The sequence below is a fragment of the Pelobates fuscus genome, chromosome 5 (assembly GCF_036172605.1).
Source record: "Pelobates fuscus isolate aPelFus1 chromosome 5, aPelFus1.pri, whole genome shotgun sequence".
Classification (NCBI taxonomy): domain Eukaryota; kingdom Metazoa; phylum Chordata; class Amphibia; order Anura; family Pelobatidae; genus Pelobates; species Pelobates fuscus.
The window spans coordinates 102,323,880-102,346,914 of NC_086321.1; positions in this window are offsets into that span (position 1 = coordinate 102,323,880).

The following is a 23,035-nucleotide window of genomic DNA, read 5'->3' on the forward strand; positions in this document are numbered from 1 at the left end:
CAGATAGTCACACACACAGAGGCAGACAGTAATACACACAGACAAACACACAGAGGCAGACAGTAATACACACAGAGGCAGACAGTTATACACACACACACACACACGCAGACAGTCATACACACACACAAACACACACACACAGACACACACAGGCAGATAGTCATACACACAGAGGCAGACAGTCATACACACAGACACACAGAGGCAGACAGTCATACACACACACACACACACACACACACAGAGGCAGACAGTCATACACATAGGCAGAGAGTCACACTCACATGACAATCACACAGTTACCTGTGGAGTTAATTGTGGAGACAGTGCAGCTCCTGGTGGGGAAGCAGGGACTCCTTCCTGCTTCCCCTGCAGCAGTTTTCCGGCGCTTTTAGCTCCGCCCCCGCCGCACAGTAAGCTCCGCCCCCGCTGCAAATGTAAAAAAAAAAAATTATTTTTTTTTTTTAAATCTGCTGTGCGGCCGCACGGCGCCCCCTGCTCCATGGCGCCCTGTGCGGCCGCACATCTCGCACACCCCTAAGGCCGGCCCTGCTCACACACTGGATCCCCCACACACATACTATAGACCCTATATACATACTAGGTTCTTCTCCATACACAAACACACTACATCACCCTATACACACATACACTCCAGCCCCATGCCGACTTCCCTTCACACACAAAATTCAGCCACTAGAGACACAGGCACACTCAGCCTACCCCCACAAGCCTCCCCCATAAATAGCTCTCGTTCATTTCAACACAACAACAACAACACTCAGCCACTGCACACTCTCACACGCATCTGCCGCATACAGGTACAACACTCAGCTGCCACCACTCACAGAACAGAGCTCCAGGCTCTAGGAGAGATCTTGAATCGGACATCCTGCCTGCGGCCTTGTGCAATCTTAATCCGGCTCTGCTTACAATAACTATCCAGCTGCCAAGCTCAGTACCTTCTGACACTGGTAGTGTAGCAAAACAGCAGTATAAACAGTTTATGTATTACGTTTTGGTGCAATTGGCCGCTACCTATGCTTTCTTGGGCAATTGGCCACTACATGTGCTTTTTAAATTCTACAATAATTGGCCTGTTAGAACACAACTTTTAAAATGCGGTGGACATGGTGATTTAACTTCTTCAGTTAGCTGTAGCTATTTCTGAGGTGTTGGTTTTCTAAGCATGGCACCCATTAGTTTGATTCTCCAAATATATTAAATAATATGAAAGTGTAGCAGCAGCAAACAATTTTGACAATGTAGATATAATGTTTCAATTTTCCTTTTACTGCATCTTTTCTCAGGACAATATGAAATGAATTTCTTCTTCCAGAGTGATTGCAGCTGTCAATCAGGGTTGCAGCATAGTGACATAATTGGCTGGTTTAGCTGGCTGAAATTGGGCTATGAAACACAATTTAAAGTTAATAGAGAACCCCCAACATTGGAACCTTAATCAAAATGTACCTAGAAGCCACGCATGTGAAACCCCTTCCTCTCCCCTTTTTAACCAACTACTAACTGCTCAGTACACACATGCAAGCGCTGTGTATAATTAACTGAATATGATAAACTTGTGAAGTCACTCCTTGATGTATATAGAAATGGTATATCAAAGATTCACCAAGCCTCACGTACTTATTACGTTTTGTTAGAAACACTCCTGAGACCCAAACTTCCCTGCAATCCCTATGCACAATGGGATTAACTGTAAAGTATGGGAGTGGTTGGATTACCTACATGTATTCCCAGTCTCACCTTAAAAGTACACTATAGGCACCAAACAAATTTAGCTTATATAGGGTCGGGAATACATTTTAGTTGGATGGCACCCCCTTGTTCACATTAAATAGAGTAAAAACTCCTTTATTCCAGCATTGAGCGGGTTTGGTGGTGCTGGCCAATGCTCCGCCTCCTTGGCTGAGATCATCAGAATTAATGATCTCAGCAAGTCCAATGCTTTCCCATACGAAAGCTTTGGGAGTAGAGTTGAGCGGACACCTGGATGTTTGGTCCGGCGGGTTCGGCTGAACTTTGAAAAAAAGTCCGGGTTCGGGCTCGAACTTGACCCCGAACTTGACCCCGAACCCAAACCCCATTGAAGTCAATGGGGACCCGAACTTTTGGGCACAAAAATGCCTCTAAAAAAGTCCTGGAAAGGGCTAGAGGGCTGCAAAAGGAAATAAAATGGGGGTAAGAGTAGGACAAGTGCCCTGCAAACAAATGTGGATAAATCACTTAAAATAACGTAAAATACCTAAAAATTAAAAATACAGCTGAGCCATAAAATAGCACTAGATGGAATCTTGGATTTTAGCTTTGCAAGAACATAAATCAAAATCTAAAGCATGGCTGTCAGGAGGATCACCAGAATTATCCATTTAAAGGAGGGTTGGAGTGCAGGGTATTCACTTTCATTGTTCAAACTGAGCTCACGGCCTGATGCATGGAGAAAGGGCCTTCACAAGCCTCTGCTATTGTGTACATAGTTTATACTAAGTGACCCATAGGTTGAGGAGGCAGTGACTGTGGCGGTATAGGTGGAAGCGGCGGTGGAGAAGGAGGAGGTAGCCAACACTGCTTCTTTTATTTATTTATTTATTTTTTTAATTGGGGTAGCCCCCAAAATATTGGGACATATAAAAAAAAAAAACATTTGCGGCCTGCGGTGCAGTTCTTGCAGTCCTGATGCATGGAGAAATGCTCAACTCCTGATGCATGGAGAAAAGGCCCTCACAAGCCTCTGCTATTGTGTACATAGTTTATACTAAGTGACCCATAGGTTGAGGAGGCGGTGACCGTGGCGGTGTAGGTGGAAGCGGAGGTGGAGGATGAGGTAGCCAACACTGTTTTTTTTTTTTTTAATTGGGGTAGCCCCCAAAATATTGGGACATATAAAAAAAGAAACATTTGCTGCCTGCGGTGCATTTCTTGCAGTCCTGATGCATGGAGAAATGCTCAACTCCTGATGCATGGAGAAAAGGCCTTCATAAGCCTCTGCTAGCGGTGGAGGAGGAGGAGGTAGCCAACACTGTTTTTTATATATATATATATATATATATTTTTTTTTTTTTTTTCAATTGGGATAGCCCCCAAAATATTGGGACATATAAAAAAAGACAACTCTGTTCCGCAGAGCGACTGACCCGTGCGTGCTGCAGCTGAAACTCCACTTTTGCCTGCTGCTGCTCGCACAGTCTCATGAGGCGGTGAGCGGGAAGGCCGAAGTTACGCTGCAGCGCAGACAGGCGAGCAGCAGCAGGAGATAAGGAGGAAGTGCCCAAGGAGGTGTAACAGCACCTGGCATATTACCGCGAGCCACCCTCAGAGGAGATGGTCAGCAGGACCTTTTTGGAGGTGCAAGCCTACTTGCCAATAGAGAGAGGGCGACCTCCATGAACCCAGATGAAGAAAGAAGGGAACAGAGGGCGCCGGGAAGCACAACCACCCTGGCCCACAAGCTACCATACAATGCCTTCAAATACTTCAAGGAAGCAGAAGAAGGCATCAATGACTTTTTACAAGACTTTGAGTGCCAGTGCCTACTCCAAGATGTGGACTCCAATGACTGGGTCACCATCCTGGCCAGCAAACTAGTGGGGAATAGTGATGTTGCGAACATAAAATTTTCGGTTCGCGAACGACGAACGCGAACTTCCGCAAACGTTCGCGAACCGGCGAACCGGTCGAACCGCCATAGACTTCAATGGGTTCTTATGGCTTTTTATTTGGCCTTTTTTGGGGCTGAAAAAAGAAGATTTTAGAAATAAGAAGACGTCAAATGGTAAGTTGAATTTTTCTTTACAGGTTAGTTATTTTATTCCCCCCTCACTATTTTTTAGGGTGAGGGGCGTAGGTAGGGGGTATCTTCTTTTGGGGTGGGGGGGTGGGTGACTAGGGGCTTGGGGACCCCTAGTCACCTTTGATTGGGGGGGATTTTTATTTAGGGCCCCCACCCACCACTCAGGGGTGGGGGCTGGGGGGGGACAGTAGGTCCCCCCCATTATTTTTATGGCAGTAGCCCCCCCCCCCCCCGTGTGTATCAGGGTCCCTGAGGACAGGTGTCAATCCATATCTGCCAAGTGACCCTATGTAGGGGGAACCGTCCCTATTCTAAACTGTGTCAGTGTGTATCAGGGATCCTTAGGATAGGTGTCAATCCATATCTGCCAAGTGACCCTATGTAGGGGGAACAGTCCCTATTCTGCTCTGTGTCAGTGTGTATCAGGGATCCTTAGGATAGGTGTCAGTCAATATCTGCCAAGTAACCCTATGTAGGGGGAACAGTCCCTATTCTGCTCTGTGTCACTGTGTATCAGGGATCCTTAGGATAGGTATCAATCCATATCTGCCAAGTGACCCTATGTAGGGGGAACTGTCCCTATTCTGATCTGTGTCAGTGTGTATCAGGGATCCTTAGGATAGGTGTCAATCCATATCTGTCAAGTGACCCTATGTAGGGGGAACAGTCCCTATTCTGCTCTGTGTCAGTGTGTATCAGGGATCCTTAGCATAGGTGTCAATCCATTTCTGCCAAGTGACCCTATGTAGGGGGAACAGACCCTATTCTGCTCTGTGTCAGTGTGTATCAGGGATCCTTAGGATAGGTGTCAATCCATATCTGCCAAGTGACCCTATGTAGGGGGAACAGTCCCTATTCTGCTCTGTGTCAGTGTGTATCAGGGATCCTTAGGATAGGTGTCAATATATATCTGCCAAGTGACCCTATGTAGGGGGAACAGTCCCTATTCTGCTCTGTGTCAGTGTCTGGGGGGAGTATCTGCAGTAATACAGAGTGTCTGGAGGGAGTATCTGCAGTAACACAGGGTGTCTGGAGGGAGTATCTGCAGTAACACAAGGTGTCTGGAGGGAGTATCTGCAGTAACACAGAGTGTCTGGGGGAGTATCTGCAGTAACACAGAGTGTCTGGAGGGAGTATCTCCAGTAACACAGAGTGTCTGGAGGGAGTATCTCCAGTAACACAGAGTGTCTAGAGGGAGTATCTGCAGTAACACAGAGTGTCTGGAGGGAGTATCTGCAGTAACACAGAGTGTCTGGGGGAGTATCTGCAGTAATACAGAGTGTTTGGGGGGAGTATCTGCAGTAATACAGAGTGTCTGGGGGAGTATCTGCAGTAATACAGAGTGTCTGGGGGGAGTATCTGCAGTAATACAGAGTGTCTGGGGGGAGTATCTGCAGTAATACAGAGTGTCTGGGGGGAGTATCTGCAGTAATACAGAGTGTCTGGGGGGGAGTATCTGCAGTAATACAGAGTGTCTGGGGGGAGTATCTGCAGTAATACAGAGTGTCTGGGGGGAGTATCTGCAGTAATACAGAGTGTCTGGGGGGAGTATCTGCTTGTAACATTTATATGCACTGAAAAAAAAATAATAAATTGAAAAAAAAAAAATGAATGCAGCTTCCGAATGAATCTTAAATGGATGCTGTCCAGGAGGTGGGGGGGGGGGGGGGTCTGGAAGGGAGGGTCTGTTGCTGATTGGCTGGAATGTGTCTGCTGAATGTGAGGTACAGGGTCAAAGTTTACTCAATGAAGACGAATAGGGGGCGGACCGAACATCGCATATGTTCGCCCGCCGCCGCGAACGCGAACACACTATGTTCGCCGGGAATTATTCACCAGCGAACCGTCCGGGACATCACTAGTGGGGGAAGGCAACAGAAATTTACCGGGCTGTACCAGAAGATCAGATCCTAGACTATCCCTTTATTACACAAATCCTCCTGGCCCGGTATGCGGTCACTCCCGAGCAATACAGCCAAAAGTTTAGGGAGACCCGGAAAGGGGAGAAGGACTCCCATGCGGAGTGGGCATGCCGCATCACAAGGGCCACCCAGAACTGGCTCAACTCCCATCAACCCAAGTTCCCGGAGGAGATCACCCAGCTCGTCATGCTAGAGCACTTTTACAATGGGCTCCACAATGGCAAGGCGACGACACATTCCTATGTCATCCATATCAACTTTTGATGCCATTTACTGCGCCTACCATAGTGACCATGGGTAACGGGGAGTCAGGGTTCGATTCCTGAGAGGGAGCCTGAGAAACGGCTACCACATTCAAGGAAGGCAGCAGGCGCGCAAATGACCCACTCCCGACGTGGGGAGTTAGTGACGACAAATAACAATACAAGACTCTTTAGAAGCCATGTAATTGTAATGAGTCCACTTGAAATCCTTTAACTCTGATCAAATTGAGGGCAAGTCTAGTGCAGAGCGACTGACCCGTACGTGCTGCAGCTGAGACTCCACTATCGCCTGCTGGTGCTCGCACAGTTTCTCCAGCATGTGCAAGGTGGAGTTCCACCTTGTGGGCATGTCGCATATGAGGAAGTGAGCGGGAAGGCCGAAGTTACACTGCAGCGCAGACAGGCGAGCAGCAGCACGGTGAGAACACCGAAAGCCACAGCCGCTACAGTGAATGTCACATCCTGTTCCAAGTTGTGGATCAGTCTTGTGATGGCTTCTGGTATCCAGTACTCTTTTTACTGAAGCTGCATCAGGGTCCTGGTATGTGGCCGCACAAACACTGGTGCTCAACACCAGGGGGTGTGCGGTTACCCTGCACCAGACCCTGCTAATCCATTCCATACTGGGACTCCTAACTTCAACATCAGGCATACTGTGTCCTGGTCGTCCGCCCGCCGCCCAGACAGTGTCTGGGTCCCGGTCACCATACTACGAAACTGCGAATGGCTCATTAAATCTGTTATGGTTCCTTTTATCGCTCCATCTGTTACTTGGATAACTGTGGGAATTCTAAAGATAATACATGCCAACGAGCGCTAGGGGACGGCCGCTCCGCTTTTGCACCCTGCTCCCTCTTATGCTGTGCTGGTGCCTCTCTTCCTCCAAACTGCACACGTCACTCGCATGACCTTGATTCCATGTGTGGTCTAGGACCTCATCATCCTCCACATCATATTCCACCCGCTCCTCAACCCTGCACTCCTTGCCGGTCTGCACACTGAAGAAAGCCACAGCAGTTGGCTCCTGTGTTGTTCCAGCATGTAAAGTCTGCAAAGGACATATGGAAATTGTTTTAGAATTGTATCCAGGCAACAGTTTTCCCTTTAAACTGACTTCTCAGTTTGACTTGTGAGGGTATTACCCCCGAATTACAATATTGTTATATTGGTATTTGACGGTTCTATTTGACTCTCAGATATGAAGTGCACCGCAGGCCGCAAATGTACTATTTAGCAGCCAAAAAAATTTGAATGTTAAAAAATGCTATGTTCTATTTGACAGTTCTATTTGACTCTCAGATATGAAGAGCACACCCAAAATGTACTATTAAGCAGATTAGCACCCAGAAAATAAGAATTGTTACAACTGCGCTGTAAGCGCACTATTTGACGGTTCTATTTGACTCTCAGATATGAAGAGCACGCCCCAAATTTACTATTTAGCAGTTTAGCACCAAAGCAATTAGAATTTTTACAACTGTACTGTAACCGCACTATTTGACGGTTCTATTCGACTCTCAGATATGAAGAGCACGCCCAAAATGTACTATTTAGCAGTTTAGCAGCAAAACAATTAGAATGTTTACAACTGCGCAGTAAGTACACTATTAGACGCTTCTATTTGATTCTCAGATATAAGTGCACCCCACTAATGTACTATTTAACAGATTAGCACCCAGAAATTAAGAATGTTTACATTTGCACTATTTGACGCTTCTATTTGACTCTCAGATATGAAGTGCAGGGCCCAAATTTACTATTTAGCAGATTAGCACCCAGAAAATAAGAATGTTTACAATTGCGCTGTAAGCGCACTATTTGATGCTTCTATTTGACTCTCAGATATGAAGTGCACCCCACTAATGTACTATTTAGCAGATTAGCACCCAGAAAATAAGAATGTTTACAATTGCGCTGTAAGCGCACTATTTGACGCTTCTATTTGACTCTCAGATATGAAGTGCACCCCACTAATGTACTATTTAGCAGATTAGCACCAAAACAATTAGAATGTTTACAACAGGGCTGTAAGTGCACTATTTGACGCTTCTATTTAAATCTCAGATATGAAGAGCACCCCACTAATGTACTTTTTAGCACCCAAAAATGTTTACGTTTTAAAACTGAAATGTGACAGCAGTATTTGACGCTTCTATTTGACTCTGAGATATGAAGTGCACCCCACTAATGTACTAGTTTGCTGAATGTTTTCCTAATCTGTCCCTTAAAGTGGCAGCATCCTCTCCCTACACTAATAAGAGCTCATGTGAAGTGCAGCGCTACGCGACTCCAGCTTATATATAGAGGCTGGGTCACATGCTGCATTGGCCAATCACAGCCATGTCATTAGTAGGCATGGCTGTGATGGCTTCTAAGGGCACATGAGTCAAACGCTTGTTGATTGGCTGCCCTGCCACCTTTCAAAACACACCATTAAATCGCCGAACACTGAACTCCAACCCGAACATACAGTGATATGTCCGTGTTTGGATCCGGGGTCCAAAAAACTCAATGTTCGGTACGAACCCGAACTTTACAGTCCGGGTTCGCTCAACTCAATTTGGGAGGCTAATGCGCACACGTGGCAAAACGATGTGCTGCACAATCAGCATCTCCTCATAGAGATGCATTTAATCAATGCATCTGTATGGGGAAAGTTCAGCGCCTCCATGCAGAGTGTGAAGATGCTAAACATACGTGCTGCACATTTTTCAGCTCTGCTCCACATAGCATCTATAGTGGCCTTCTGACTGACTGCCACTGTAATGTAAACACTGCTTTTTCTCTTTTCTCAGGCTATAGTCTAAAGTAATCTGTAGTTGTTCTGGTGACTATAGTGTTATTTTAATGAACCTATCTTGATGTATGTCACTGCTCACTTCCCTGCCATTTAGGAGTTAAATCACATGGTTTATACAGCTCTACTCACACCTCCCTGCATATGACTTACACAGCATTTCTAAACACTTCCTGAAAAGGAACTTAGGTATTCTAGGTTTCTGTAGTGACAGTCAGTTTAATCTAGAATTTCTTATTTAGTGCTCTGTTATTAGCTTCCCAGACCCCACTGGAACCTTCTGTATGTAATTAAAGTTCAATTTACAGAGCAGGAGATAAAAAACTTCTATTGCAAGTTAAAGTCTGATTGAAAATAAAACCATATTTTTCATGTAGGCTGTGTCAGTCACAGCCAGGGGAGGTGAGTCTGGGGCTGCATAAACAGAAACAAAAGTGGTTTAACTCATAAATAACAGAACTGAGCCGTGAGACTGCAGGGGCATTAAAATGTACACCAAAACTACTTTATTAAGTAAAAGATGTTTTAAAGTCTATAGTATTCCTTTAAGTAGAGTGTCAGAGAGTGCCCAGCATTTCTGTATGAAGTTATGTCTGATGGAAAAAGCTAACAGGTTTAAAAGAACATGTACATGATTTAATAATAGCATTTTTCAAGATAAACAAATACACGTGTTTCAATAGATACAGGTGGCTTGAGACAAGTGAGTATGAGGTAACTGAATTAATACAGCAATGAATAATGTTTCGAGTCAAATGATCTAACAGTTCAGAATATTTGCCTGAGCATAGTGGTAGTTACTTATTTGAAGCTGGAATTGAATTGAGATCCTTAGATCAAGCCAAGGTAAATATTCAATGAGTTCAGACAAGGTTTTAATCAGAGCAAAGTGGAATGAATGGCGGTATTCGGGTCATATTAGCAAATCAAACAGAATTCATAAGCAGTGAAATCAGAATGCTGGCATCAATTTTCTTTCATCACAAGCAGAGACCGATGCAAATTCATTGAACCAGAAGAAAGGCTTACTTTATAAAGGCTGAGTCAAGATTGGTAGATTGGCTGAGTGGGATCATTCCCAGGTGACTATCCACAGGCATTCAGTATCCCATAAGAACAGCAATAACAGAGATGGTGTTCAAAGCAATATCTGCAAATGGCTAGAACATTTAAAACTGACAGGCGGATTTTTTTTTCTGCTATAAGTGTAGTTAACATTATGGCGACTTATTAAGAGCATAGATACATTTATACCAAGGGTTTTATTCACTAAACACCATAATGAAATTAATTAAAGATTGAATTGCTTCATTTATGCAAAAAGCCCCAATTTGGAAACATTCTCATATGCATCTATTGAAACAGCTTGGCTATTTTGTAATGAATTTTGCAATTTGGGTTTCAATTAACTGACATTCTGTGTTGAGTGAGTGAATCTCTGAGAGTTCATTATAATAATAGCTATTCACAAAACTTTTCAATGATTTGATAACTTTAAATATCCAACCTCAGAAGGATCAAAGATTGACTCAGGCTGGGAACTGAAGAAGCCTTTAAACAGCCAAAGGATGGAGCACAGTTGAGCCATATTATATAAATCTTCATTATCTCCAATTATTGTTGGGACAATATCATAGATCCATGTCCCACCTAATATAGCATTTTGTACACTGAAAGAGATAACACAGGATCTACTGCACAAAGCTGCATTGAATAATTTTCAGGGTTATGCACTTCAGAGAGAATTGTCGAGAATTCTTCCAGTATGTCTACTTTTGGTCTTACATTTTAAATTCTCTTTAAATTCCTGACACTTCTCAATTGATGGGGTTATGCACTGAAGTCTGAATGGGGCAAAATAATCTGGCTGCATACAGGGCATTGTTAATGCTATTCAAAAATAGGAATGAATTTGATCCTGAATTTGGTCTGGTTTTCAGCCGGATTGAACGCTGTCGGACAGCCGGAATTTGGACCCAGATGCTTTAAATCTGAGCCCAGGTTTTAAAAAAGCCATTGCTGCCCAGTCACTAGTAAGGCCCCATCCCAATAATATTAAATGAGGAGGTTCTAATGTTCTCCCAGCCCCTACCCATGACCAGTGTGTAAATAATTAAACAATGGGGGATGGGCATGAACCATCCTTACCCTTTGGATAGAGGTCCCCAAACACCTAGTTACATCCATTGAAAATAATAAAGACCGGGGGGGGCGGAGCTAGCGGAGCAGCGCAGCGGTCGCCATTTGCCACCGCTCCGATTCTCCAGCGCACAAACCGACGAAAAACGAAGCGCAAACGATCCAATAGAGGGACAAAACCTGCGGGAACGGCTTCCCGACACCCGGCGGCACCCACAGATGCCTTTCTTTCAGACGTCGGGCACAAAACGCCACACCAAAAGATCTGGGGCCTACCGCACTCACGACCAGTTTCAGACCAGGGAGCTGCCGCTGTGGCTCGGGGCTAACTCCCAGTACTCCGAGGAGGACTTCTACACCCCAGAGGAAATGGGACGGAGAACCCTCAAACAGACCTCGAGCGCTCCCAAACTGCACCGAGACATAGGCAGCATGCTTCAATCCCCCCCTCCAGCACGGACCCGAGCCGCTGAGGCGGCCTCACCTGAGAGGTCAGAAGCAGGGGACTCCACACACAGCATGGCCGGGGTAAGCACTGAAGCCGCACATACACAAACCGCCACTGAATCACAACCGGCAACTAAGCAGGACATCCAGCTCATGCTGACCGGACTACAACAGAACTTACAACTGATGTGGCAGGCGGACCTGAAGGGGCTGGCGGCGGAGGTACAAACAGTGTCAGCACGCACCCAAGCAGCAGAACAAGAGGTGAGAGAACTTCGCCAAGACCTCACCTCCCTTAAGAACACAGTCACCCAAATGCAAACGGCTCAAACTACCACCAGCAGACAAATTTCCATACTGGATGACAGGGGCAGGAGGAAAAACGTTAAAATTAGGGGCATAGCAGAAACGGTGCCACTGGAAGAATTGCCTCACTATATCAGGCGTCTAGTGGCCTCCCTCCTCCCAAACAAGCAGGCAAAATACTTCACCTTTGACGCGTATACTGCATAGCCAAACCCCAGCAAGCACCAAAAACAGCCCCACGCGACACCATCTTGAGATGCCAATCCTTGACGGATAAAATTGCCCTCATAACAGCCATCAAGGGGAAATCGCCGTACGCCTTCGAATCACACCAACTCACTTTTTTCCAGGACTTAAGTAGAGACACTCTCTTATGGCGCAAGAGCTTACAACCCCTCACTGCCACCTTGCAAACAGCAGGAATCATGTACAAATGGGCGACACCTAGAACACTGTGGGTAACCAAGAACGACCAACACTACAAAGTTTCCGATTTGAAAGACGGCCCAGCATTACTGACCTCGCTGGGGATACCCACCGACACCGCAGTGCCAACCGCTGCCCACCCGGGACCCACGCCCTGACACCCAGGCGGACTATACTGATTGTTAAATAGTAATGTCATTCCCGCTGATTGTTTTGTTCTATTTGCTAAGTTACCCAGTTATACAGTCGCACAGCGCCATGGAAAGGTACTTGTAGACTAGAAAACGATACTCACACCCCCCCTCCCCCCTTAATGCCTAAGGTTACAAGGCATGACATATCGCAGAGCATCTTCACAAAATCACCTCTGCCTATTTTTTCCTATCTTTTCATATAGGTTGTCAACTCATTACACCATTTCGCCACTCATTTAGAGTAGATTTCTCCACCTATATTCACACCCTCACAAAATAGCCTCACGAGGACATAATCTTGACCCTAGAAAGGCACGGAAGCTTATGCTCCATATCCTAGCATACTCTAACACAGACGGAACACTGGCGCCAGGTCCATCACTCGCAACTACACCCAACATAGCCTGAACAGCATACAGGGCAAGGCGACCTATAAGTTATCACCCTGTACCAGGGCCCCGACGCGGCTTAAGCGCCACTTAGGGATAACACCAGCCATACCTACCTCACGAACTTCTGGTATAGTAAGACACCTCACTAGAACCCACAGTCTTAAAAATAAAAAGTTTGTGCTACAGAGATTGCGACCCGCACAATACAACACATCAACTGTTATTGAACCAAATGCAAACGCTGTTGTGGCGTCTTTGACTGTGTATGTATTATTACATAAGCACCAAAAATAAAGATTTACAAAAAAGAAAATAATAAAGACCTACCAAACTCCTTTCCCTAGTCACAGTGAGGAGGATCAATAAAATGAATAGTTTTAACAAATGATACTTACAGACTGAAGTATTTTCTTTAAAACTCCTTTTTCCTTTGCACCATAAAAAGGCCAAATTAAAATGCTGAGTTTCTGGTGCAAAAAAACAAAACAAAAACAAATTTAAAATGAATCTATCTTTACCTCGCAAGGTCTTGCCACAGGCTGAGCTCTTATAACGGGAAAAGCTATTATAATGTTATGTCAGCTATTATATCTCATGGGAATTACGCTATGCAATAACACTAAGAATGCTCTCATAGGTTGGCTTGTAAACCAAATAATCAGAGAACTCTGACAGCCAAGTAAAACCTCTCTTGCAGCAATATGGGGGTCTTATTGAGCCCTGTAGAGATTTTTATTTGTTTATTTGTAATTTTCTAATGTGGCAGCTGGCTAGCAGGTACCGGACAGCCACTAGATAAATAACTCTCATGTTACCTAGTATTTTTGACCTTTGCCTGCTGGTTGCTATCACTGTCAGTGAGCAAATAGTACTTAAATTTATAATTCGTGTGCATAAAAGCCAGTGAATGATAATTTGTTAATGTGCATCCTGGCTGTTGCAATCATTTTCAAATATTAGTTAAAACAGTGCTTCTTGACTCTTCTGCATTCTATACTTTGTGTTCACATGCGAAAACACTGATTTTAATCTTGAAACTGAATGCATTCGTGCGATTACTGCAGATTTGCTCGAGGTGAACAAATTCTGACTGGAATCGGCTTTAGTAAATATGAGAAATGCCAATGCAGTCGAAATAAAGTCGTTTTCACCGGATCATTAGTGAATAACACTCACCGCTCTTTACTAAATAACCCTGTTAGTTGTTTTGTCAACAACCCTACTGACCCTTACAGTCAAGGGTTTATATTTGACCAATTTGGTACGTTTGATGGTACACTATAAATCCTGATGCACCTGGCATATCCCCCTGACACTCATTTATAACAACAACTAAAGCAAAATAAAACAATCTACATCAATAAACCTGCTAGTAATATGGGACCTGGTTTATGATCTAAGAACCAGGTAATCAAAAACCCTGCTTAATATTTTAAGAAATATTGATCCTTTCCAATAGAATCTTCAACAAATTGATACAATAAACCAATGATCTTTGAATGAACTATACAAATCAAAACGATACTGTTTGATCCTTCAAGTAGCACCGAGATTTATTTCATATTGCATTGCACAGTCTATTCGCATAAACCGAATGAAATAATAATATAATCCAGCTAGTTTAGCTTTTTTTCCCCCTAATATCTCATTATTGTATAGATTTCTCACTTTTGCTATCTTCTGCTGTGTTTTCTTTATACCATCTCTTCCACACAGGGTGATTTAATGCTCTCACTATCAATGCTACATGACCTCGTGTCATCTGTGCGAAAGGCATCCAATCATAGGGTTACATTCCTTCTGCAGAGCTGATATATTTTTTTCTATTCCCCGGGGAAATATTCTGAACAATAACAGAATTGAAGCAGTGGCAGGTGATTTGGGGTCAATTTGATGATATGGCTGCTTGTGCTCAATTAGTAAGTATAACTATGGGGTTGTTTGATAACAAGCACATGATTATACCTTAAAGGATTGGTATCTGTTATTAACTTTTGTATGAAGTTATCTGTTGCTATGACATAACAATAATTTTTCATCTGTAAGCTGGCAGTGGTTTCTAAGGTGTTTTACAAAACAGTATCACGCACTTTCTGACAATGTATAATTATTTTTTTATTGCAAAAGAAAAGCATACTAATAATTTGGAAGAATAAAGCTTTACTATACAACTGTTCCATAACCTATAGACAGTCTGGTATGGAATCGTTGCGCATCCTTTTAGCGATCGAGAGAGATTTAGCGAACAGAGAGATGATTACGGCTCGTGGTGCCAGGTTTGCAGGTTCTTTTCCTGTGTTTAATGTCTGTACTAACGTTTGCTTCTGCTGATTGTTTCTCAAGACTTTCCACGTACCATATTGTGACTTGTATGTCAAGAAGAAGCTGAGTTTATGAGTTATCTCAGCCTACTTCATACTGTCAACCAGCTATGAACCAAAAGCGCTCTTCCACTTACAACACAAGGACAAATGTCTAAAAAGTCTAAAGTTAGGAAACCGCAGAACAGATGCTGAAGACTGAGCCCACATTATCTGGCTATTTGTATACTGTGCCTGTTCTGTGAGTCTTAGAGAAACCATTATTTTTCTCAGCCCGTGGAGATGCAAGTATTGAGACTGTTTTAGGGACTGAATATAAGATTCTTGTTTATTTTAGACCTGCAGAATATATCATTTTCAAAATTTGTACTAATGCAGATTATCCAAATCTGGTCAAATTGTGCCAAAAGCAACATTTTTAAAAATTCTCCAGCTCAGTCTAAAGTTTGCAATTTTCTTTGTCAGCTATACATAATTTCAAGTTTATTGATTAAATCCCACTCCAGGCCCATTCATACCCACCCTTCTTCTATCTCAAGTTCATAGCTCCCAGTGCTGATAATTATATATGCTTCTGACTTGGTATGCAGTGTGATATACAAATTGCCGTTAGCAGAAATAGCAGTATAAAATGAAAAAATATTAATTTTATTTAATGACATCACACACCATACTGTGCTCTGCCCACTAGTACTTCAAAGCTTGATTTTAGTAAGTCAGGTTTATTCCTAAGGATACTTTGAATTCATACATATGTAATGTATGGATTAGATATATTCTTATGTACACTTCTATCCAAAAGCATTATCAGTTTAATTGCATGGCATGGGAAGATCAATCGGAGATGATTTTTTTCATATACTTTTGGGATTTGAATCATACATGCATAGGTGCTTGGTGGCACTCAGGTCTTATCAGAAAATGGCACTTTGAAAACCTACAAAATTCCTCTAATGCCTATTTAGCTGGAAGGCTTAGCAATGGACGCTATAGAAAGCATTTTCTTTTTTAAAGAAATGTACTATCCACTAGTTATATCCACAAGATGATATATTGTTTCAATTTAAAAAAAAAAATATTTGCAGCAAGATTTTTAGAGATTGCCCAATGTATCTGAAAATGACTGTCTATCTTACAATAAAACCACTTAAAAAGAAACACACTATTAAGTATTTTATTCACTGTTAATGAAAATTACTGAACTGCTCCTTTTCTTTTATGCAATCTATATTCATGTATAATAACTAGAGGGCATGTGGATCAATTTGATTTAACACTAATGTCTTATATTTTGTATAAGGTCGAGTGCTTTATGAATGTCTCCAGAGACTTTATTAACCCCTAATACATGCTTTACTATTATATATATTTCATATAACGTTATTATTTTAGGGCTAGTGTATTAGGAGTAGTGTTAGTCTGAGTGTTAGAATTAGAATTAGGATTTCTTTAATGTTAGGGGCTGAGGGGGGGTGAGGGGGTGTTGAGGCTGAGGGGGGGGTGAGGATGAGGGGGTGGGGGGTGAGGCTGAGGGTGGTGAGGGGTGAGGCTGAGGGTATTGGGGGTGATGCTGAGGATGGTGAGGGGGTGATGCCGTGGGTGGTTGGGGTGGGGGGTGATGCTGAGGATGGTGAGGGGGGGTTATGCTGAGCGTGGTGAGAGTGGTGATTCTGAGTGTGGTGAGGGAGGGTGATGCTGAGGGTGGTGAGGGAGGGTGATGCTGAGGGTGGTGGGGTGGTGAGGCTGAGGGTGGTGGGGGTTGGTGAGGCTGAGGGTGGTGGGGGGTGGTGAGGCTGAGGGTGGTGGTGAGGCTGAGGGTGCTGAGGCTGAGGGTGGTGCGGGGTGCTGAGGCTGGTGGGGTGGTGAGGGTGGTGAGGGGGTGAGGCTGAGGGTGGTGAGGGGGTGAGGCTGAGGGTGGTGGGGAGGTTGGTGAGGCTGAGGGTATTGGGGAGGGTGGGGAAGCTGAGGGTGGTGGGGGTGGTGAGGCTGAGGGTGGTGGGGGTGCTGAGGCTGAGGGTGGTGGGGGGTGCTGAGGCTGAGAGTTGCGGGGTGCTGAGGGTGGTGGGGGTGGTGGGGAGGGTGGTGAGGCTGAGGGTGGTGGGGAGGGTGGTGAGGCTGAAGGTGGTAGGGAGGCTGAGGGTGGTGAGGCTGAGGGTGGTAGGGAGGCTGAGGGTGGTGGGGAGGGTGAGGAGGCTGAGGGTGGTAGGGAGGGTGATGAGGCTGAGGGTGGTGGGGAGGGTGGGGAGGCTGAGGGTGGTGGGGAGGGTGGTGAGGCTGGCTGAGGGTGGTAGGGAGGGTGATGAGGCTGAGGGTGGTGGGGAAGGTGGTGAGGCTGAGGGTGGTAGGGAGGGTGAGGAGGCTGAAGGTGGTAGGGAGAGTGATGAGGCTGAGGGTGGTGGGGAGGGTGGTGAGGCTGAGGGTGGTGGGGAGGGTGGTGAGGCTGGCTGAGGGTGGTAGGGAGGGTGATGAGGCTGAGGGTGGTTGGGAGGGTGGTAGGGAGGCTGAGTGTGGTGGGGGGTGAGAGAGCCTACCTTTTGTCCCTGGTGGTCCAGTGGGCTCCCTGGTGGTCCGGTGGCCACTGCTCCCGGTCTGCAGCTCCGCAGAGCTGCAGACCATATAATCTCGCAAGACCATCAGAGCATTGCTGTGGTAACCCACGGCAATGCTCTGATTGGCCGGTTTTCGCGAGACACATGATCTGCAGCTCTGCTCACTGCGGAGCTGCAGACCGGTGTCTGCGGTGGCTGGCCGGGCAGCCAGGAGGGGCCCCGCACCCAGCGGCATCCCGGGCAAGCCGCTGGGCCCCCTACTGGTGTCAGGTCCTCGGTCAGTGACCGAGGACCTGACACAGTCTGCCCACAGGCAGTTTAGGTGGCCACGAGGCCCCAGCCAGCGCGATGCCTTAGGCGGTCACCTAAACCGCCTAATTAGAGAGCCGCCTCTGAGGATAGGTATATAGAGAAAAAGCCCCTCTCCCTGTTAATCTAGCTAGATAGGTTAAGGAGGTAAGAGAATGATTTAAATAAACTTGTTTAAACTTGTCAGAGGCCCCTGACAAAGGTGCACATGAGGCTGCACTGAAATGCGCATTTTCGCCTTTTGGTCCTCTGTCTGTGCCTTGTCTCCATGAGTGAGAAGAAATGCACAGCAAAAAGTGTACAGTGAGGGAAAAAAGTATTTGATCCTCTGCTGATTTTGAACATTTGCCCACTGACAAAGAAATTATCAGTCTAGAAATTGAATGGTAGGTGTATTTTAACAGTGAGAGACAGAATTAAAAAAAAAAATCCAGAAAAATGCATGTCAAAAAAGTTATAAACTGATTTGCATGTCAATGAGTGAAATACATATTTGACCTCTTCGACTTAGTACTTGGTTACAAAACCCTTGTTGGCAATCACAGAGGTCAGACGTTTCTTGTAGTTTGCCACCAGGTTTGCACACATCTCAGAAGGATTTTATCCCACTCCACTTTGCAGGTCCTCTACAAGTCATTAAAGTTTCGAGGCTGACGTTTGGCAACTCGAACCTTCAGCTCCCGTCCTCCTTTTCTATGGGATTAAGGTCTGGAGACTGTCTAGGCCACTCCAGGACCTTAATGTGCTTCTTCTTGAGCCACTCCTTTGTTGACTTGGTTGTGTGTTTTGGGTCATTGTCATACTGGAATACCCATCCACGACCAATTTCCAATACCCTGGCTGAGAGAAGGAGGCTCTCACCCAAGATTTGACGGTACATGACCCAGCAGAAAAACACCCCCAAGCATATTTCTACACCTCTATGTTTGATGGTGGGGATGGTGTTTTTGTGGTCATGGGCAGCATTCCTCCTCCTCCAAACACGGCGAGTTAAATTGATGCCAAAGAGCTCGATTTTGGTCTCAACTGACCACAACACTTTCACCCAGTTCTCTTTTGAATCATTCAGATGCTCATTGGCAAACTTCAGACGGGCCTGTACATGTGCATTCTTGAGCATGGGGATCTAGCGGGCACTGCAGGATTTCAGTCCTTCACGGCGTAGTGTGTTACCAATTGTTTTCTTGGTAAGTATGGTCCCAGCTGCCTTAAGATCATTAACAAGATTCTCCCGTATAGTTCTGGGCTGATTCCTCACCGTTCTCATGATCAATGAAACTCCACAAGGTGAGATCTGGCATGGAGCACCAGACTGAGGTAGACTGACAGTTATTTTGTGTCTTCCATTTGCGAATAATCGCACCACCTGTTGTCACCTTCTCACCAAGCTGCTTGGCGATGGTCTCCAGCCTTGTGTAGGTCTATAACCTTGTCCCTGACATTCTTGGACAGCTCTTTGGTCTTGGCCATGGTGGACAGTTTGGAATCTGATTGATTAATTGATTGCTACTGTGGACAGGTGTCTCTTATACAGGTAACGAGCTGAGATTAGGAGCACTCCCTTTAAGAGAGTGCTCCTAATCTCAGCTCGTTACCTGTATAAAAAACACCTGGAAGCAAGAAATCATGCTGACTGATAGGTGATCAAATACGTATTTCACTCATTGACATGCAAATCAATTTATAACTTTTTTGACATGCATTTTTCTGGATTTTATTTTTTTGTTATTCTTTCTCTCACTGTTGAAAAACTCCTACCATTAAAATTATAGACTGATCATTTCTTTGTCAGTGGACAAACCTTCAAAATCAGCAGGGGATCAAATACTATTTTCCCCTAACTGTATCTTAGGAGAGGCATGCAGACTCTGTCGCTGCAGAAAACATCATAACTAGCTGGATTGCCGGATCTCCTCCACACAGAAAAAGAAAAAGTCTTCATTCCAAAGATAAGGATAAATTACCTTTATTACAATGAAGTAGACTTGCAGCTAAGACATTCAGGGAGGGGACAGAAAGGCCTCTACTGATGCGATCCATGCCTACCAGCATTTCATCAGATTATGGAGGAGATCCAACAATCCACCTAGTTACAGTTCCCACCGCGGTGGAATGGGACCTCTGATCTTATCTTTGTACGAGACTGACTTGTGAAGTATATTTAGACTTTTGAACTATTTTTGAAAGTGTTACCTTCTAAATTATATCTAGAAGAGAAGTACCCCAACATTTTCTCCTAAGGGCTGAAAATAAGTAGTTTTTTTTAGTTTATTACTTAATGCAAATAATTATCTTAAGAAAGTTTTAATATTAACAATCTGTGTTAGTAGTCTCCATATTTTTACTCTTTCTGGTTATAGTGCCATTGAGAAAATACTTTGCTCAACAAAGACCTGATAGTTAAATAGTTATAACACAATACTCCGGAGTTCACTATAACTATGGCTTGTACATTTATTTAAATGAAAAAATACACATTTGCAACATTACAAAATAGAAATGAAAAAATATATATTTCCAGTGTGATAAAGTATACTCTGACTTTCAAAACTGTGCAATTAAATGTCATATGAGACCAAATGGTTTATAATTTCACAAGTATTTTTTTGTAAAAATGCAGTTTAGAATTATCCTTTTCAGAGTTTCATTAATTGATAATAAATGTATAACTTGAAAATCTTCTCTCATCTAAACTGAATTAATGATTTATTCAACTGTGTGACAGGCAGATTATTAATGGGCAATATCCCTGCTGAGTTGCCTGATGGATCCTTAGTATATTGCAGGACAAGAGTATCATACAGATTGACTGAAAGTATGACTAGATGAAAGACTGCCTCTAGTTCTAATGAACAAAGCAAAAGCTGGGTGCTGGATACACATGACATTGCTTGACATCTGTAAGAACAATGTCTTCTGTATAAGGCGGTATTTAAGCTTTTTATTGTTTTTTTTAGAAGGAGACACATTGTGTTTTAAGGCACAATGAAGTGGTCTGGGTTCCATGTGCCCCACATTTTAACCTTGCAGTTGACAACATTGCCATTTTACAGGAACAGCAATGTTTACATTGGAGGGTTACATTGCAGGGTTAACTTGCCTCTACTGGCTGTCAATATGAAAGATCAATTTGGAGTACTAAAATAAAGTCCACACAATTTGAGAATCGCCTCGAAGGTTGTAGCAGTGCTTTGGCCTGTACGATTATTTTGACTAGCACCACACTTTAATACAGTGTCAGTTGTATGCATACTGCAGCAGAAACAAAACTGCTCAGCAAAATAAAAACTTATTACGTAGCTATATTAACTTCCCATATAACCTATATAACTATATACTTTTTAATTTCTCTTAAATAACAAAAAGCAAAACCTTATTCTTAACCTTACTGTTTTATCAAACCTAATTTTATTACATGACAGGAGGCTTCCTATTTTGCATAACTTTCTTTACTTATGCCTCCAGCAGCACAAGTCAATCAATCAAAAACTTTTAACCAATCCTAGGCCAACATAGCCTGTATATAAGTCTTTGGTGGGCGTGTCTATTCCTCTTTCTTTGCTGCTTCCGGAAGGCACAGGTCAGAGTACTACTTCTGAAATGATTTATTGACTTTTATTGACTTTTATACTGTTAGAAATTCATTGGTTTCTTCTTTTAATACTGTCAGTAATATAGTTCATTTATTTATTCTGTACTGTTCCCTCTTGCCCTACTTCTCCTCACCACTGTCTCCCTTTCTCCCTGTCATCTTTCCGCGGCGTTTTTACGCGACCGCGTTCGTTTTTTTGTGTTGGGAGGTAATACAGAGACTATTCAGGAGAAGGGTGTGGGGTTGGAGGGACCTTTTCCGTTCAGGGCGACCTTCGTAACGGACGGCGGACCGCGATCATATCGCGGACCGCATTAGCGTTTTGGCGCGAACGGCGGCCATCTTGGATCTCGCGCTCGCGAGACCCACGACGGCCATTAGCGTTTCCTACGGTCGTTATTCAAACGACCCATCCTTAGTTTCTAATACTCGTTTTTTCCATACTGTGTGTATATACCTTTGTCACATACAATCCTATTAAGGGCACAGTGCCTGCAGGCTCATCCCCTGCTGCACATATTTAAAGGCACAGTTCATGCAGGCTCATCCCCTGCTGAACTTCTTAAAGGCACAGTTCACGCAGGCTCACCCCCTGCTGTACATCTTAAAGGCACAGTACTGCCAGGCTCATCCCCTGCTGTACATCTTAAAGGCACAGTACAGTTAGGCTCATCCCCTACTGTACTTATCAAAGTCACAATACAAGCAGGCTCATCCCTTGCTTTCCATCCAGAGTCACTAGTGCAAGCAGGCTCATCCCCTGCTACACACAAAGAGTCACTATACCAGCAGACTCATCCTCTGCTATAATACAAGTGCCAGTGCCAGCAGGCTCATACCCTGTTTCAAATCAAATGATACAGTGCCAGCAGGTTTCTTCCCTGCTAAATACATAAGTGTTGTATGTATGCAAGTGACTCACTGCTAGCAGGCTCATCCCCTGCTATAAATCAAGTGTCTTAGTACAAACAGTCTCACCCCTGTTTTTAAAACTAAGTGACTCAATACTAGCAGGCTCATCCCCTGCTATACCATTATATATGTGACTCTATATATGACACCACATTAATAGTGAAAGCTGTATCTTACGGCTTTTCACATATTTCGGAACCTAACACTCTTCTGTCTTCCACAGACAGACCCAACATACAACACAAGATGAGTGACTCACCACAGTTACCACCATCAGATTGGCAAACTATTATTAACTCAGCGGTAGCCGCCTCCGTGGAGAAAGCTATTGGCAGACTGCTCATGCAGAACCCAAAACCCGATACAGCTACTGATCTACCCACGGAAGTAATGGAAGATGTCCTCCCCGGAGACCTCCACGCCATAAAACGGCAACGGAAGGGCACCGTATCGGACACCCAGAGACAAAGAGGCAAAGCTCCAGTGAAAAAGAGCCGCCAGGCAGCGAGGAGAGAACCTTCCCCTCCATACTCTCCGTCCTCAGAGGACGACGATCGCAGTCCCCCTCCATCGCTCGACATCATGGACGAATGGAAGGCGGGGGCTTCACACTCGGATGATGAAGACTGGCTAGATGTCCAAGGAGAAGACAAGG